Below are 12071 nucleotides of genomic sequence, written 5' to 3'. Positions count from 1 at the left end.
ACAGCTAAAACTTTGACAAAAATTACCAAGAAGTAATGGACAGATTCTTTCTCTTAACTTTAGATCTACTTTCACTTAAAGTATTATTCAATATCCTTTCCATTAAAAAAAAAATCCAGAAGAAATTTTTGAAAACAACGAAGATACAAGGTCTACAAGGCACTACTATATTTTCCAGGCAAGCAAGCTAAGAAATCCTTTCAATTCTCAAGTTCAGCAAGTCCTAATAAATAATAGTTGAGAGCTACTGAAAGTCATTCAGGGCCTTGTAGACAGCCACCAGCACCTTCTCAGTAACATATTGGCACAGTTCCATGTCATGATCTCCATCAGGAATGGCCTCTGGTTCAACAGTGGATACCGATCCATTCTACTGGAAGATGCTGGCATACTGGGTCAAGGTGTAGGCATTTTCCTGGATAGCAAAGTTGGATGGACACTGGCTGGCAATCTTCAGCAGAAAGTGCCACTTCCCAATGTCAGCACTATCCTTCTTGTACTGAGCACAGGGCTTGGAGAGGCCATTGAACCCTTGAATGATGGTTTCTTTGTGCCTGCAAGAGGAGCCATTCTTTGGTCTAACTTGATTCCCACCATGACCCCCTTTTCCTTTAGGATATTTCTGAAACAGTTTCCCTGGGTAGATGGTCTTGTAGAAAACAATCACGCCTCTAATCTTCTGGTTGACAGAATTGTCCACAGTGAAGAGCATTTCTTGGACTACTGGTGCTTCTCTTCTTAGTTTTCTACTTTGATCCTCTGCAGGCAGTTTTCCATGACACCTGCAGACTCATCTGCAGCCAGAACCCCCTTTCCATCTGCAACAATGTGCCGGGCAATTTCAGAGAGCTCCCTCTTCTGTTCTGGGATAAGGACTGGAAATTGGTGGGCCATAGTGACAGGTAGTTTGGGAGAGGAGAATCCTCTTAGGTTTCAAAAGCTGTGGGTAAGATAGCAGCTGCCAAATGGGACCCATTCAGCTTATTTTGAAATTGAAGTCATTTCTTGGTTTACCAGGAAATTTGTCAGAAATTTACATATATAAAAAGTTGGAAGAGTGTGGGAATTCCCTTTTACTTAGGAATTAGTCCTACAGAAATAGTTGCAATAATGCAAGTAAAAATGCATAATTATATATAAAACTTCATTACATATATAAAAGTTATATTTAAATTATATATAAAAGAATGTTCCTGTCAATATTACTTACAGTAAAACAATGGAGTCAATTTAAATCAGGGCTACCTTAACCATGCCTCTAACCAACTGACTGTCAGATCGTTTGGATCTCTTATTATCATGGAATATTCTTGTCAGAGATCACAGCCTAGCGTTTTCTGCAGGTCCACTCATGAGAAGTACATTACTGTAAAGCAGGAGTTCTTAACAAGGAGTCCATAAGCTTGAATTGAATTAAAAAAAACATTATTCTTGTGGGGGAGTGTTGGTGCAGGTGTGACATATTTATTAAATAATACAGAGTATAGTGTGGACTTAGTAAGGGATCTGTGTTTTTCACCTGGTTGGCAAAGGAGTCCATGGAACAAAAAAGGTCAAGAACTTCTGATTAAATGTCCAACAGTATGGGGATCAGTTAAATAAATCACAGTATATCCATGTCACTAAATACCTAGCCATGAAAAACAATGAATCAGGTTTATATATACTGAGCAAAAAGGGTCCATGCTGTACAATTAAGTGATAAAAGCATGTTGCAGAGCAGTAATATCCTATATGTATGCATTAGAGAAACGACCAGAGAGTGTGTTTGTATGTATATACAAGAAGATCCCAGGGAAGCAGATGTGGCTCAGTGATAAGGCCTCTGCCTACCATATAGAAAGACCTGGGTTTGATCCCTGGGGCCTCCTGGTGAAAAAGAAGAAGAAAAAGCATGTCTGTGCAATAATCTAGTGCCTGTGTGGCGTGCTAGTGCCTACATTGCAAGGCAAGTACCTGTGTGGTGAGCCAAGTGCCCACACAAGTGCCTGCATGGTGAGCCAAGTGCCCGCATGGTGAGCCAAGTGCCTGCATGAGTACCCACATGATGAGCCAAGTGCCCATATGAGTGCCCACATGGTGAGCTAGTGCCCGTGTGGCAAGCCAGTGCCCGTGTGGCAAGTCGAGTACCTACATAGCAAGCCAAGTGCCCACATGGTGAGCCAGTGAGTCACACAGCAAGATGATGACACAACAAAAAGAGAGACTAAGGGGAGAGTCAAGGTGAGGCACAGCAGAGACCAGGAACGGAAGTGACACAATTGGCAGGGAACCTCTCTATATCAGAGGTCCCCAGGATTGAATCCAGGTGAATCCTAGAGGAGAAAGATGAGAAGACAAAAAAAGAAATAGATGCAGAAGATCACACAGCAAATGGTCACAGACAGCAGAACGGCAGGGTTGGAAGGGGCAGGGGAAGAAAAAAAGATAACAGGTGGGAATGGTGGAATTTTTCGTGTTTGCATTTGCATTTGTACAATGACATGTATCACTGTCATAATTTTTAAAAATACATTTTTATTTTGTAAAGTTTTAGAGTCCCAAAAATAAATAAACATTACATTCTAACTTCTCATTCTTTTGCCTACAATCTAATCCCTGCATGTTGGTTCAGCACTTTGTAAAACAATGCCCCTGTAGTATTTACTCCAAACTATGAAGGCTGCTCCCAGGAGCTAGTGTGGTGAAAAGCCTGGGAGCTTGACTTTAACTTCCTATTGTAGTGCAGTCTAACTGTATGCCCTTGGTCTAGTTGTTTAATTTTCTGAGCCTCAGTTTTCTTGACAGTAAAATAGTGATAGCTACCATTTATAACGTATTTCTTATATGACAGGCACTCTCCCAAGTCCTTTACATATAACTCATTTATTCCTGAAAACAACTCATTGAGGTAGGTACTATTATTTATTCCCATTTCATAGATGGAGAAACTGAGCGTTCAGCTGGCTGAGTGATTTTTGCAGCCACACGGGCTAGTAGATGATAGAACCAAGAATCAAATGAGGTAGTTTAATCCCTGAAGTCATACTTTTAGCCACAATAGCATATTAATTCCTTCCTTATACGTAGCTAGGAGGATTAAATGAGATAGAATGCATTATGTCCCTGACCCATGCTAGCCATTAAAAAAGTGTTCTTCATTAGATAAATTTTTCCCCAGTTAAAAATGGAAGACTGCTTGTCTTTTCACTGAATTAAAATGATCAACTAAACATTCAAATGAATACATTGCCCTTTATTTGAATAAAGAGAATGAATTCAGAGATGGATTAATCATGAAACTGACAAAATTTAGGCTTCAGTTCCCTTCACTTACATTAGCCCCTTCTGAGTCCCTATATCTGTTTATAAATGTATGATCTTTTAAAAAGATCCTCAAATTGCATAAATTTTAGATTTTACAAAGCCTGAATCTGCTCCTGAATGAGGAAAACAAAGATAAGCTAAAGATTTCTACTTCGGAAGAGTGGAGGAAGAATATCACCAATAACTGAGGTGAAGAAGAAAAGAAAGGAAAAAGAGGAGGAGGAGGAGGAGAAGACAGGGTAGGGAGGAAAAGCAGATAAGCAGGAGAAGCCTTGGGAAGATAAGAAAGTTCAGTTTTAGATATGTTCAGTTATGGGTGGGAGAGGACCAGTCAGAGATGTTTTAATGAAGGGGTGCTGGGACAAAGATACAAATATAGGAACCATTAGCAGAGTTAAAGGTACAGGAATGGATTCTGTCATCCCGGAACATATGTAAGATTAGGCCCGTGGTTTTCAACCAGAGGCAATAATTTTGCCCCCAAGATTACTGACATCTAATAGGAGAAAGCAAACAATGCTGCTAAATATCCTACAGTGCTCAGAAGAGACCCCCATGAAAAAGAATTACCTGTATAAAATGTCAGTGGTGCTGAGTTTGAGTAGTCCTTTATTGGATGAAGACTAAGAAGGGGATTGAGGAAAACATTGTTGAGAAATGTGTGAGAACCAGGATTTCTGTAGGCAGAAAGGGTCAGAATGTGTTCTGAAGGGACTATGAAACCTATTGGGAGTACAAAAGGTCTCTTATCAGTCTCACTTTTTTAGCTTACTCCAAAAAGGCATCATACTGTCATGTCCATGGTATCCGCCATATTCCTCTGTGACTGACTTGACAGCGGGATGATTCTCAGATGAAGTAACACTAAGCTAATTATGTCCAGGATAATAAGGGTGTGAATAGCATGCAGATGCTCAACATCTGCTAATTCCAAATTGAATTACTTTTCAAATTAATGCCTTTCAAGGACCCAGGAAGAGATGATGACATATAGAGTCCCAAATGTTTATTCTGCAACTTTTTTCTTGCATTTAGTGGTACAGTGTTTCTGGATTGGTATCATGCCATGACACTCATGGTTTATATGTGTTGTTTAATTAAGGAGAAACTGAAAATAACTGATCCCTCTGCTGATTTGTACTGCTAATAGCAGTGATGGTTCATGTAGTTTTTGTGAATAAGTGCTGAAGAAAAATACATATACTCAGCAGCACACCGATGTCCAAATGACCCTCTTTGTTTAGCCCTAAACAGTTCCTTTAAGCCTCCTCCTGCAGTCTACATTAAGCACTGCCCAAGTGTGTGTGCATGGTAGAAGAGGGGTGGAGAGTGGAGGAGTGGGGAGGGAATCCCAGCACATTTCTCTCTTCACATATTCTTAGGTATGATCACACCTTTCACTCCTTGCAACTCTCCCTTCTTCTCTCCAATTGTTCCAATTGGCTTGTTAGCATCGTGCTCTCCCTGTATTACCAATACTGTCTTCCAAATATGGTCTTGGATCCTCTCAATCATATTTCTGATTCCTCATTGTATGTGATACCTACAGGTTTTTTTGTTTGTTTGGTTGGTTTTTTATTTCAGTTTTTGATTCTTTTGTTTTCTGCCCCATACCCATTCTGCCTTCTTCCGGTAACACCATCCTGATTTTCCCTTAGGGAATCACGCCATTAATCCATTTGGTGTGGGTTGGGTAGCCCAGCCCCCACAGTCCTGAGGTAGCTCTTAGATCCAAGCATGGCCGGTCTGTATATTATATATCCCTGGCCATAGTGAATGGTTCATGAATAGAGTTATGACTTATGTTAACCCATTAAAAATCAATTCCATAGTATTTTCTAAGCTTCTGAGGAGATGTTTACATCCTGCTACATCTGCTCAATTATAAGAATTTCAGTCTGAGTATGCCAGCAGCCATTTTGCCATAACAACTGGAGAGTCTGCTTGAAAATGAGTCTGGCAAAGGAAAGCAGATCCACAGGATGGAGAAGAGAAAGGAAGGGAGAGAGGTGAAGTGGGAGAGAAAGAGAAAAAGGCAAGAACAGAAAGATAAGGAAATAGAGAGTAACACAGACTTCTGAAAACATAATTTGAGTTCCACAGTCCAGGTGGACCTGAAGAGCCTTCTTTCCACTTGTTATTGCTTAAGCAAAGGGTTGAGTTGCAATTAATTACATACAGACCCAATCTGACTAATACATTTACTTATTTAATCAATAATTCTTAAAGGTACTAAAAATAGAGGGTAAAATGGACTGATGCAGTCCTTGTGGGGCCCACAGTCTAGTTAAGAAGGTAACTTTAAACAAGAGAAAGCAAGTGTAAAGAGTATTAAGGAAGATGTACAGAGTGCCCTGGGTGCATAAAGCATGAGGAGTTAATTTGATCAAACAAGTCAAGGAAATAAGCTTTCAAGTGAAACCCTAGTAACACAGATTTGCAACTACTGTCTTAGTTTATGACCTAACCATTTATTGCTATATAAGAAACTACCCTAGAACTTACCCTAGAACATGGTTGAAAACAACAAATGGTTTTGTTTTTCTCATGTTTATTGTGGATCAGGAATATAGAATTACCTTAGCTATGTGGTTCTGGTTCTGGTTCTCACAAGGCTGCAATCAAGGTGTCTGCTGGGACTCAAATGGGGAAGGATCTGCTTCCTAGCTGTCTCAGAAGACTCACCTCCAAGCTCACTTGTCCGAGCTTCTCCACAGAGCTTCCTTACAACATAAAGTCTGACTTTCCCTAAAGCAAGCAATCCAAAAGAGAATGGAAGAACGCTCCCAAGACAGAAGCCACAGTCTTCATAATCTAAGCTAGAAGGGACATATATTCACTTTTGCATTCCACTTGTTAGAATCAGGTCACTAAGTCATAGTGAAAACCAGGAAGTCGATAACATTGGAGGCCATCTTTTTTTTTTTTTTTTTATATATAATTCCCCTCCCCTCCCCCGGTTGTCTGTTTTCTGTGTCTTTTTGCTGCGTCTTGTTTCTTTGTCCACTTCTGTTGTCGTCAGCAGCACGGGGAGTGTGGGCGGCGCCATTCCTGGGCAGGCTGCACTTTCTTTCGTGCTGGGCAGCTCTCCTTACCGGGCGCACTCCTTGCGCGTGGGGCTCCCCTACGCAGGCGCGTGGCGCGGCACTCCTTGAGCGCATCAGCACTGCGCATGGGCCAGCTCCACACGGGTCAAGGAGGCCGGGGGTTTGAACCGCGGACCTCCCATGTGGTAAACGACGCCCTAACCACTGGGCCAAAGTCCGTTTCCCTGGAGGCCATCTTATATGTTGCTTACCATAGTTTGGGTTCCCCTAAAAAGCAGATCCTGAGATAAGGATTTAGGTGCAAGCAGTTTGTTAGGAAATTGATTCCAGAAAGTACTGTGAGGAAGCAGGGAAGTGAGAGAGGAAAGGGAGAATAATCAACAAGGAGTCTTTAGTGAGTGGGTTATAGCTCCATGCCACTGGGGTCCATCCTGCTGGGGCTTCTCTAAAAGTCTGTGTGGAACACCTCTAAAAATTGTCCCACCAAGAAGTGAGGAAGGCAGTGTATTTATTTGCCATCTCCTGTCTCATGGTACTTCAGGTTTACCTGGAATTGTCTGTGAAGCTATGGGCAGGTACATTACCTCAGAGAATACCCCTGTCTATCTGAACTGCTCCTGAGAACTTCCCTACTTGACACTCCCACTCCCACAATGATATGAGGCTGGTTAAGATCCAGTCAATTTTGACATACCAGAAATTGTTTTCAATGTACAGATATCTATAATTTTTCATGTAAGTACATAGGTTTTTATTATTATATATAGTTATATATATCATATATAGTTCATCAGAAATTACAAAACAGCTCTTAAGACATGTCTGCTTCACTAGGAGAGATAAGGCAGGTTCAAAGTAACCATTAAACAAAGAATCTAGTAATAGTGATGTACATAAAATATCATGGGAAGGTTTATGGAAGAATTTGGACTTTGAATGGCAAAATATGATAACATCTAAATATAGGCAATTACATATGTGTGTGTGTGTGTATTCTAGAAACAGCCAGAAATATGGCTTGACAAGAGGCAAGGTATGCCAGAGAGTCTAATGGGAAATGAAATTGGAGCTTGAGTACATATCCTGGAGAGCTTTAAATGCCATGTTAGGAATTAGATTTCATTGGCAGAAGAGAATTGCTCTAAGTTTTTGAGATAGATGTGACATAGCCATATATTATAAAATAAATAAGACCCCATCTCAATGGGCAGTTACACCTCAAATTTAAGAACAATGAACAGATGGAAAATGCAATTTGTAAGGTTTTAATAAAAAGTTATGTTTTAAGTGATTGCTATTGCTATTACTATTATGTATGTGACTAATTTTAAACTATTAGGATCTCGTGCTCTAGATCAGAGGTCAACAAATATTTCTATGAAGAGTGAGATAGTAAATATCTTAGGTTTTGCCATCCAAATAGTCTCTATCATAACTACTCAGTTCTACTATTGTAACATGAAAGCATCCTTACATAATATATAATTAAACAGATATGACTATTTTACAACAAAACCTTATTTACAAAAGCAGGCCAGATTGGACTTACTGGTTATAGTTTGCTGTCCTCTGCTCTGGATCACTGCTCCTCACACTGTATGTGCAAACATCACTGGGGATCTTGTTAAAAATGCAGGTGTGCACAGAGCAGGTCTGGGAAGGACCTCTGCGTTTCTAACAAGCTCCTAGGGGATGCCAGTGCTTCTGGTCCTCAGGCCACACTCTGAGTCCTGAGGGAGAGTCTATCAACCTTTCAGTTTAAAATGATATCTCTAAATAGAGGTAGATAGATAAATAGGAAGATTAGATAGATAGATAGATAGATAGATAGATAGATAGATAGATAGATGTAATAGAATGGTATGAAAAATGTGGCAAAATGTTAAAAGTTGGTGAATCTGGGTATCTGGGTAAAGGATATATTGGAGGTTCCTGTATTATTTTTGCATTATTTTTGTAACTTGCCTGTAAGTTTGAAATTCTTTCAAAATAAAAAGTTTTTTTTTTAAATGCTGTTTCTACATTTGACCTCTGGTGTATATCCTACCACTTACCCCTAGGAATTTATACCTCATATAGAGTGAAGATACATTAAGCCTGGTTTCTCCAAACTTGCCTGATTATACAACTTACTTGGAGTACAAGCCATCTACAGATTATCAAGTCCCCCTACCTGAGGATCCGAATTCTTCAGAAGTCTGCAATGGAGATCAAGATTCTACACTGTAAGTATCCCCAAATGCTGGGTCTAGTCAAGCAAGTTTGGGAAACACTGAGTTAACCATCACATAATCACTTTCCCACAATTTTCCATCATCCTCAGTAGCAGCTAATATTATTGAGATCCTGTCATAAAGAAGGCACAGTGCAAGGCATTGGTAGCAGGAGATATAAGATACTAGCTCTGGCTAAAAAATCTTTGATCTCAGGCATCAGAACTACTGGCAGCACCTCCCTTAGAGAATTCAGGGGGCCATACCCTTAAGCACATTTCTTCAGAGAATTATAGTTCATTCAACCTCCTGCCTACTGAATGTTGCTTTACTTTCTTACTCAATTAAAGTCAGTCTAGAAAGAATTGGGAATGATATTTACATCCCTCTGAGGAAAATGGATAAACACTCAGAACACTTTTGCCTTAAGAAAAACACTTAACTAATAGAACCAGGAATTACAGTACAACCTTGGTACTTTGGGCAAAAGATGCCATGATCCATGTCCAGAGAAAATGCTTTTTTAGAGAATGCCTCCTTCAGAGAGAAGTAATTTCTCTAACTAGTCAAAAATTATCACTGAATAAAACACTTGGGTTTTCTTTAGAACTGCTCTTTCTTTCTTAAATGCTAGAGGCCAAGAATAAAAAAAAAAATTAATGATCTAAAAATATTTTTTAATGAAGGAAGAGATAAAACTGTATTAATAGTAGTACTTACATCAAACAATATAGGTTCAAAGAGACCCAGGGAGAAGCAGCAATGTTGCTGAGGAACTTTTTGTCCTATACTTTTCAAATTCCTGGAAGAAAAAGAGTCACTGTTTTTACTTTTGAATATTTATACATGTGCCTTCAAGGGCCTCTGTTCATAACAGCTCTACCTCCTGGAGCTGTTGATATACTTAAAGGACAGCTCAAATGTCTACAACTGCACCCAGAGGAATTTCTCCAACATTCAACTCATGTTGCTCCCCTTCACATAATTACGCAATGACTTACCATTATCAACCTACAAAAATCTAAATTTTTTAGATTTTACCAGGGATTGAAATTAAGACCTCATACATGTGAAGCCAGTGCTCAACAACTGAGCTACACCCACTCTGCCCTAGTACATTCTAAGCTCCATAGTGTGGCATGCGAACCCTTTTCAGATCTCACCCTTCCCAACTTTTCCAGTCTCACCTTTGACTAATTCCCTCCCGTCCCACCCCCCCAACACATAATTTTCTGGACAGTTATATCAGCTTCTCTGAAGTTTCATGAGCACACCATGCTTGAACATTCCTCATACTCTCAGGTGTCCCTGCTTGGAAAACCTGCTCTTACACCACTCCTCTTCTGTCTGTACAACAAATTCCTACTAATGCTTCAAAATCAGCTCAAGCACTATCTTCTCTGTGAAATCATCTCTGACTTTAGGAGTATGAGACTCTGTGCTTCCATTATATCTTGTACTTATTTCCATTAAAGCATTAACATGTCATACTCTCTCTATTTATTATTTGCTTTAAATCTGTTTCCAAACAGAACTAAAACCTCCTTGGGAACAAGGACTATTTCAGTTTATCTTCTATTTCCAATTCTACTCCCAGATATAATAGTTGGTATAAAACATAGATTTGATGGATTTCTGACAGTGCCAATGTCAATACAAGAATGAATAAATCAACAGGATGAAGAAATATACACAGAAACAGCTGTCAAAGTTGACCCTGGCTAACTGGATGATGAACTGTTGCACTATTAGCCTATGGTTCCTAAAACTCTCTTACTTAGGAACAAAGTCTGGTTTCTAGCCCTTTAATCCATTAAATCTATACTTGTACTAAGCATCTGGCATCCCATAAAAACAGGTTTCCAATACTCTGATCAGTCACAATCTTAGTCCTGAACCACTTGTCCTAACCACTCCATATACTACATCCCATGTGTTTCTGATCCTTCTGGCTTATGACCTCATTACACAATCTCCTGTTTACAACCTCACCACATTCTTTAGACTTGAACTTGGTCTTGATTTTCAGGCTATGACCTGCATTCTTCTCCAAAACTATGAGTTGAATTCCCTCTGTGCCTTGGTGGTTCTCTGTGAGTATCAAGACTGCTCTGAGAACTCCTTTGGTTAAGGTTCTTGCTGAGTGGACAACCTTATGAGTAGGACACAAATACAGGGGATGACCCTGAAACTTTAGTTGAGGGAAACTGCAAATGCTAGGAAGAAAGGGAGAGAAACAGAGTCAAAAATATAATCTATACACCTTATCAACTGTGCATATTGTTCTAAAGTCATTTACGTTCATCTAAAAAATTAAAAGTCATTTGTGTTCATCAGGTATTTAAGAGAAAGATGCATTGAAGTGAGGAAAGACGAAAGTGCCAAAGAATATTACAGAGATAGGTGATGAAGGAATAAATGAAAGTGGTGAAAGCAAACCAATTTGGTATAATTACCCATGATAGTGTATTTAGGGTAAAATGGTTTTGCCCCTGATTCTGACTCTACCTAGAAGATCTGTTCAAAGCCCTGCTGCAGAAGAAGTGGAAGGAAAGGGATTAGAAAGAAACTACCAGAGCAACAAGACTGAAAGACCCCAATCCCTTAAAACTGTATATTATCTCTGGAATCTTTTCATTTGACTGTTACATGAGAGAGAAATAAAATTCCATTGGATTTATGGCTGGAAGCAAGACTAGTTTGGACAGACACTATGATAAAATGTGAAAGAAAGCAGGAGATGCTGGAGTGCAATAGTAAAAATGTGTCTCATCAGGAAGACCTGGGCTTGAATCTCAGGTCTGCCCTTTATAAGCAGTGAGACCTTGGAGAAGTTACTTAGCTACAATTTTGCCAGTTTCATCATATATAAAATAAGGACAAATATACCTAATGTTCAAGTTGTTTGATGGACTAAATATAATAATTGATTGAGAGTGGTTATCAATATTATTAATACTACTCCTATGTTATTTGAGAAAGTGTCTCCATTGTGCCAATATGTGCTAGGTCCCAAAAAAAGATGAAGATTCCTTAATTTATAGTATTATGGACAGAATCTGTATGTAGTTTTTCAGGCCAAGAATAATGTCTGACTCTCCAATGGGCATTAGTGTGAGATTATAATGCTACTGATGAAACAGAATATGAATTAACTTTATAGTTTTGTTGTTTCCTTTTCTTCAGATCAGGTGTCATTTATTTTCTTCATGAATTCTCTTTTCACTCCTTTCATTGATAACTCCATTCATTCGAGTTGTTGAGACCATAAACTTTGGAACCATCCTTGATTTCTCTCTTTCATCCCATATGCAATCCAAATGCAAATTCTGTCACCTCCACTCCTACAATCAGAGTTCTGATTATTTAGAATTACTTAAAAAACCTCCTAAATGGTCTTGATTATAATACCTTTGTTACCCTGTAGTTTGTTCTGTAAAAACAAGATCCAAAGTAATCCTTTAAAAATGTCCTTCAGATTGATGTACCTGCTCTGCTCAAAATC

At 39.2% G+C, this 12071-nt stretch overlaps 1 pseudogene; it reads right to left on the bottom strand.

The window, feature by feature from the left end:
• Positions 1-244: 244 nt before the first annotated feature.
• Positions 245-894, bottom strand: LOC101419986 (fructose-bisphosphate aldolase B pseudogene; annotated as a pseudogene).
• Positions 895-12071: the final 11177 nt, after the last annotated feature.

The sequence above is a fragment of the Dasypus novemcinctus genome, chromosome 8 (genome assembly GCF_030445035.2).
Source record: "Dasypus novemcinctus isolate mDasNov1 chromosome 8, mDasNov1.1.hap2, whole genome shotgun sequence".
Lineage (NCBI taxonomy): Eukaryota > Metazoa > Chordata > Mammalia > Cingulata > Dasypodidae > Dasypus > Dasypus novemcinctus.
Note: the sequence above shows the minus strand (reverse complement) of the source record. Positions and strands in the feature narration are given on the sequence as shown.